The sequence below is a fragment of the Hyperolius riggenbachi genome, chromosome 3 (genome assembly GCF_040937935.1).
Source record: "Hyperolius riggenbachi isolate aHypRig1 chromosome 3, aHypRig1.pri, whole genome shotgun sequence".
Classification (NCBI taxonomy): domain Eukaryota; kingdom Metazoa; phylum Chordata; class Amphibia; order Anura; family Hyperoliidae; genus Hyperolius; species Hyperolius riggenbachi.
This window is the reverse complement of record NC_090648.1, coordinates 100,644,779-100,652,927: the sequence shown is the minus strand read 5'-3', so window position 1 is coordinate 100,652,927 and position 8,149 is coordinate 100,644,779.

The following is an 8,149-nucleotide window of genomic DNA, read 5'->3' as shown; positions in this document are numbered from 1 at the left end:
CATGCAAACTATATGCAGTTTGGTGCTAAACCAATAAAATGCTGCTGATCAAAATGGTCGGTGCATTTGACCCAATGCCAAGCTACATTCTTCAGTTAGTTGTAGCTTGCATGTGTATAATGCAATCTCTAGGGTTCTGACAACAGTGCAGTACAGCAAAGGACTACTACAGCAAAAAGTGGTTAAAGTCTGACAGGTTTGGGACTAGTTGGTCTCCTCATGGAGGATTCTCAGGGTTTTCGTTTCAAAAGCATTTCCTGAACAGTTTAACTGCTAAAACCGTAATATGCCAATATGCCAGCCTCCCTACACACGTGCACAATATTTTGGCAGTTAGAATTGGCAACTACCATTCAGTAAATACTCTTGAGATCAAAGAGCCTGTCAGTTCTGTCGGATTTTAATTATTATTTTTTTTTTTTTCTGTGGAGTGGCCCCAGTGCTTCAGTCCTGCAGTAAATCTAGCTTTCTATGTCTTGGCTATGGAGTTGCTCAGTAAGGCTCCTTTCACACTAGGATAAAACATTCCTATTGACAGACACTAGATGGCAACAGAGGCTTGACAGAATTGATGCTAGCCCATGAGAACATACTGTCGTTTCCACATGATACTCCTGCCATCTATAGAGATGCCAGTTTATCAGTCCCAAAACCCCAGCAGAGGAATCTTATGCGGGGTACACACGATGCAGGATCAATTTCTGGCATTTTTGATCGATACAGCTGTTTGCAAGTTTTTAAGTATGCAAAATTGACAGCTGTATCGCTCAACCCAATTGACCATGCCAGAAATCAATCGATCTCATGTACCCAGCATATGGGTTCAATTGGCTGCATCATACCAACTGGAATCGTTCCTCCCTCAGGGAAGATTCTTAGTTCTTCATACTGTGGTGCCACAGAACAAAATTAACATACCATGTAAAAGGCAGAGCAGTCCCAGTGGCATAACAAGTCATATGGGGGGCTGTATATTCACCATTGGCTGCTACACTTGCAATATTTCAGGGTGTCTGCAAGAAGCACTCTAGCAAACGGCTCTTGTAGAATGTTGGCTTATTCAGTGTGAGTTCTTCACAGCACTGTAATGTTTGTGTTTCAGGCTTGCTCAGATTTGGAAATAGAGATGGGAGGGCTGCCTAACACAGTGATAACTGATCTGCTCCCCACCCATAGTGACCATCAATATAGAAAATTCCCAAATAAACAACTTCTAAAGCTTGCTGTCTGGGCTTAACGCTGGAATCTGAGCTCTCATTTCAACTGCATATTAACCGTCTGCTTCCATCTCCAGAATCTTTTCTGGAAGTTTACATGCTGTAACAATTTCCAGTCTTGACTACTGTGGCCTACCAAAACAAGATGGGCACCTCTCCAGTGTCTACTGAACTCTGCTGCTTGGCTTGTCCACCTACTCCTGCTGCTATGATGCTGGTCATCTCTGCCAGTACCATCATTGAACTAGATCCTTTTGTATGATAGCCTAACACTGTCATACAAAGCTACATAGGCTATTCCCCCCCCCCCTCCATACTTTATCCATCCTGGAACTTTCACTCCTCCCAAGAGACCCTCTTGTTATCTGGCTTGGTCACTTCCCCTCACTCTCGCATCCAGGACTTCTCACATTCGTTTAGAACTCTCTCACAGCCAGTCTGTTATGCTCTAAGCCTAGAAATTTTCAAACATACAATATTCTTATTTTTCAAGTTTCACTTGTATGTGGGTGGCTATAGCATTACATCTCCAAGGCCTCTAAGCCTACAAGTACACCACTCCATTACATTAGATTCCTTTTTAAAGAGACTTTGAAGGTTCAAATTTTTTTTTACGAATGCCCTACCTAAAACTCAGCATCCCCAAAGCTGAAACTGCTGTTAAACCACCCCAAATCCCAGTGCAAAAATCCACAACTTTCTTGGTTGTGGATTTTGCTGCTGGAGAGGATGAGCTTCAGGCTATAGCTCTGCCTCCATTCTTGTCAATCAGCGCTAATCACTGCCTCCCCCTGCCCCTCACAGTGAAAGACGGGTGGGAGGAGGCTGCGATCAGCACCAATTGACAGTAGAGGCAGAGCTACTGGCTAAAGCTCAGCCTCTACAGGAGGCACTGCAAATCTCCCCCCCCCCCCCCCCCCCCCGGAGTTTGATAGTAGTTTTTTTTTTTTTTTTTTTTGCGGTGGGGATGCAGTGATTTAGGTGGGGCATTAGTGCTTATCAAGTTATGTAAACGTTTTGTGAGCCTTCACTCTTTAAAGGACATCTGAAGTGAGGCTATGGAGGCTGCCATATTTTCTTCTTTTAAGCAATACCAGTTGCCTGGCTGTCCTGGCTGTCCTGCTGATCCTGTGCCTGTAATGCTTGTAGTCATAGACCCTGAACAAGCATGCAGCAGATCAGAAGTTTCTGACGGTCACATCTGGCAAGCTTAGCTGTATGCTTTTCTGGTGCTCGCACTACTGCAGCCAAATAGTTCAGCAGGGCTGCCAAGCAACTGGTATTTATGACATACATGTCAAACTCTGGCCCTTGGGCCAAATCTGTCCCTCAGAGCTGTCAGATTTGGTTTTCCCACTTTACATTGTTTGGCCCACTTAGAACCCACCAGAGAAGTTATATTGGAGGGTAAGCCCTAGATCACCAGGGAAGCCATATGTGGAGGGGGAAAGTACCTAGTACCAGGAAACTGTATAGAGGGCCACTAGACACCAGGGAACCATATGCAGGAATAAGGGGGCACTAGACACCAGGGAACTGTATAGGGCAGGGGTCCCAAACTTTTTCGGTCAAGGGCCGGATCAAAATACTGCTGGGGGGCCGGAGTATACATAAAATGATGTAGAAAAAACATTACATTGTACCTAGGTATTGCAGATAGCACCTACTAACAAATGCAGCCTGATGTGTCAGCACGTTCAGATAGTATGCCCCACAAACTCAGCAAGTGCAGATATTGTGACCCTAGCATAGCAAGTCATATGTGAGCTATGTCATCCCCCTCCCCCCAAAACTACCCACTATCTCCAGTAATTGCATGAACTGCAAATTATCCACCCCAACACATGGGCACACATTCGTGTGGTATCCTAAAGTAGTTTTTGTGTGGCAGACAGTGAAACATGCCTAGGATTGGAAGCCAGCGAATGACTGCTTTCTGGCTTCCATGTGGAAGGGTTGTGCCAGCTCTGCTATTCTATATGCAGCTACCAATATTTGAAGATGGAAGAAGCAGGAATGATCGGCACTGCAACGTAGATCTATTCTTCAAAACGTGAGGCACAGTCCGAATGCATAAAAACAAAACCGTAGTGCAGCATACATGGACATACCGGTGCTCAGAGGTGTGGTGGTGACGGTGGGTGCTGGGCACTGCTCGCCTGACGGCCGTTTCATGCTGTATTGTGCTTCTACGGAGGCTGTATTTAAAGATGCACCAGGCCACATCTATATGTAATACATTTTGTGTGTGAAGGGCTGGTAAAGCCTCAGGGGGCCACATTCGGCCTGCGGGCCTTAGTTTGAGGACCACTGGTATAGGGAATGGAGTGGGCTATTAAACAAAACTTTATAAGGGAGAGAGGTGGCCACTAGACATTGAGGTTGGTCTGTGATGTTGTCCCAGATCTCAATTCTGGCCCTTTTTGTATTTGTTTGGCACCCTCGGTTTAGAAGGAAATAAATATGGCAGCCTCTATTCTTCTCACTTCAAGGGAACCTAAACTGAGGATATGGGTTTTTCCTTTTAAATTAATACCAGTTGCCTGACTCTCCTGCTGATCCTGTGTCTCTAATACTTTTAGCCACAGCCCCTCAACAAGCATGCAGATCAGGTGCTCTGACTGAAGTCAGACTGGATTAGCTGCATTCTTGTTTCAGGTGTGTGATTCAGACACTACTGCAGCCAAAGAGCTCAGCAGGACTGCCAGGCAACTGGTATCGTTTAAAAGGAAACATCCACATCCCTCTAGGTACCCTTTCAGTTGTCCTTTAAATATTTATTTGGCTCTGGACCTCCTACCTAGCTAGATGTTGAAGCTGGAAGTAAACCCTGGTATTTGGGACTGTGGCACCCACACTGCCATTGGGATTTTGTGAGGTTTCCAATTTGATTTTTTTTCCTGTTCCGTATGAATTCTCTAAAGGTTTCTGTTGCTTTGCATGTGTTAGGTTTGATTTAAATTGGATTGCATATAGGAGTTGCGACGTGAGCACCATCTTAAACTAAGAGGGTTATGGTTGCCGTATTTGTTTCCTTTAAAACCATGTCAGTTGCCAAGTTGTTGTTAATGATTTCTCTGACTGCAGTAGTATTTTGATTACACACCTGAAACAAGCATGCTGTTAATCCAGTCCGACTAGAAAGACACGATCTGCATGCTAGTTCAGGATCTATGGCTTAATGTATTAGAAGTAGATGGTGAGCAAGACTGCCGGGCAACTGGTATAGTTTAAAAATGTCAGCCTCCATATTTCTCAGTTCAGTTGCCCTTTAATCAAATGTACCCAGTCTACTAGTGAAAAGGAGAGTCCGTCCCACGTTTTGACTTTTCCATACACCTGGCTAGAACGGGTGTTAAAAAAAAAAAAAAAATTCTAAATGGGAAAATAACTATGTTCACATATTTGAAGGTACTTACACATTTCCCTGAATAACTTGTGTCAATGTGGTATCAATATCTGTGATAGTAGAGCTGATTTATGCTTGTGAGAGATATAGAATATAGTTACAGTAAACCAAGTGGGGAGGAGACTACCCCGACCAGGAGCAAACCCAGGATTGTCAAGGGGGATTCCTGAAAGGTCACCCTCAGTCATGCACAATACAGTATAATAATATGGTAGGACTTTAAGCTGGGTACAAATAATGCAATTTCTCATCCGACTGGCAGGATCTGACAATTATTTCCTAAATGCGATCTGCTCCCGAACTACAACAGGATCAATCAGGTGCAGTTTAGACAGCCGACATTGCTAATGAAGGGTAAAGTGAAGCATTCACACAGCAGGGCTGTCCTCATACCTGACTCTGTAAAGTTCCCCAGAGCCAGAGCAGGGACAAGGTCCTCCAGCTCCCAAGGCTGAGACACCAAAGTGTCTGATAGCTGAGTGAGCTGTGCTCCCCTCCTAAACTGCGCCCTGGGGCTGAAGCCTCTCACCTCTGCCTTGGACCAGCCCTGCCCAGAGCTGCTCCATGCTCTGTACACACGCTGCTGCTACACCCAAAGTCAACAGTAGCAGGGAAAGAAAGGGGGCAGAGCTGTGAGCTGCAGGATACCTGCATGTATTATGGAGTCTCACTCAATTTGTGCCTGTCCCCAGACACTGTACCAGCCCTGGTCTGAGGGAGGATTCTGGGCAGCTGTAATCCCCCCCCCCCCACGTTTACCTATCCTGTCGGTAAGCAGCCTTCTGATGGCGAAGCAGCTGTCACATGTTGTAAATTAGCACTTTTACAAGACTTGTAAACAGAAAACACTGCTGAAAAATGAATGTCTTTACTATAATGAATATGCTAGCAGAGTTACGGTATCAGAAAAATGTATTTCGCTATAGACACAATAACATAGTAAAATACTGTAAATTTATTCTGGATACCCAATTTTCACATTACTGTTTCCTGGTTTCAGCATCAATGGTATAATGGTATGTAACCTCACTCTCCCAGTGATGTTTAGCCTAGGCTATTTAGTTATGCACACAGCGATAAAGGGGCAGCGCTACTTAGGACAAATTGCATCCAAATGATTACCTGCACCAAGTGTGCAGAGCATACTAATAGACAAAATACACACCCTACATTCAAATTAGATGCACCTAACTACCATTTGAGGATGTTGGTTTCCATAATAGCTTACCTGCAAATTATCAAGTACTTAACACTCCCACCACGATGAGGTCATTCTCTGCTGGTAGGGGCCCTACCTCTAACTAAATTAAAAACAAACATGTGTCACGGACGGTTGCGGGGCCGCAGGCGCGTCCTGTAACCGCCAGTGAAGAAAAAGCGATCGCACTTGATTCTCGGCATCGATTGCGCTTCAAATCGATACAATCGGGGTTGAGTGTGTAGGGGCAGCTAAGGTCTTTTCTCAGCAGAGAGATAGCACCAGCCCAACTGCTGGATGGCTCTTTTGATATGCTAATGAGCCTGAGCCTAATCTGCCACAGAGAGTCCCTGGCTTCAAGCTGTGCTGATGGCCCATCCATCAGGTACAGGTGACAAGCACCATGACAGAAGCAATCTAGTTGGGGGAAAAGCCAGACCCTCTGGCTCCCTCCCAGCAGGGGAGCTGACGCCTAGCTGGCTGCCCCAAACTTCAAAGATCCTTTGCCTGGGAATGACCTGCTATAAATCCCAGAGGTATCTCATATTCCATAAACTGCTATATGTATCATATTTTCTGTGTTGCCAGGCTGGCAGACCCTCCAAACTAACAGAGCATGTAGGGCCCTGTCTGGCGTTGGTTCTGAGAACATCTCAGAACATTCTGAGGTAAAGACTGCCAGTTAGGCAGTTCGAAAGTGCCCTGATGATACCACAGGGGTCCCACCCCTCATGTTTGGTATCAGGCTGCTGGGTACATCGAGGCAGACCTGAAAATATTAGTAAATCTGCCCTGACCTGTACGGTTCGGTGAGATAGAGCCCATATATGGTTAAGGTATGATTTCTTGTCCCCCAGGACAAGGGGAGGACTCATCTCATGTTCTAAGGGTGTGTGTGGCCCCGCCCTCACTCCCTCCTACGGAATCAGGGGCATAAGAGTGGCAGAGGACCCAAACTCAGTGTCCTCCACCCTGAAAACATCTTGAACTCATCGGTGCCAGCTTGAGGATATGCTGGCATCCACCTGGTCTGAACTCTGAACTTTGATTGAAACCCAGAACTCTGATTTTTCCCACAAAAAGGACATCTTTCCAGGAACTAAGTATTTTTCTCCCTTCTTTTATTTTTTATACTGGCTATTACTGTTTTAATTGTTGATTTTAATAATTGTCTGTATATATTAATTATTTATATTGCTGTGAATAAACGACTTTATCCAAGTCATTCACTGTCCGCTACCCTGCTTATCAGCACACACAGAACTGATCCCGGGTCTCTGAAGAGACGCTACTGTTTGTTTGTTTGTTGTTGGCTAGACAGAATACCGTGTGTTTAACCGTTTTATTCGCAGGACTAGTCAGTCAGTAAATCGGGTCCACTGGCCCATACCAGTGGTGGTGGCAGATACCCTGGAATCGTGTGTACGTTGTAATTACCCGTATCTCACAGGCTCCCTTCTGGTTTGTCTGCGGCTAATTCTTAGCGGTTCCTGCGCATTGACTGCGACCAGAGTTCGCACGATCTGTGCGCTGGCACCGCTTAGAAGGCCAATTGCGGTCAGCCACTAGGGCTCCTGTGACAATATGCATAACCTGGGTGTGACACAGAAGTGAAGTTTAAACATGCAAAAAAGGTGGATCAGCGCATCACCCGGCCGCCTCTGGTTACCAACAGATTTGCTGAGGCCCTCCCCAGAGACAACAAATGCACCTCAAACCCAAAACAGAAGCTCTGCATATGCACTGAAAGCAAAACTATTAAATGAGAGCAGCTGGCCAAAGATTATACTTAGTTTTTGTACACAGTGAAAAAGGGCCAGTGCTACTTAGGACAAACTGCATCCAAATGATTACCTGCACCAGGTGTGCAGAGCATACTAATAAACAAAACACACACCCTGCATTCAAATCAGATGCACCTAACTACCATTGGAGGATGCACAATTGAAGGTAAAGAGGCACCCTGGTTGAAATAAAAGCATCTAAAAACAGCTTAAAATCGAGGAAATAATATGAGGTGGCTTACCTCAATAACGAAATCCTTGTATATGACAAAAGATTTTTATTTAGCACAATGTGCTAAATAAAAATCTTTTGTCATATACAAGGATTTCGTTATTGAGGTAAGCCACCTCATATTATTTCCTCGATTTTAAGCTGTTTTTAGATGCTTTTATTTCAACCAGGGCGCCTCTTTACCTTCAATTGTGCATAGCTATACCCCCAAACAATCTGTGTTTGAGGGGTGGTGACAGACCACCTGTGGGTGCCCCACAGTGGACACCTGTCCCTACTTTTTCAAGGAGAGCGACCACATCCAGGTCC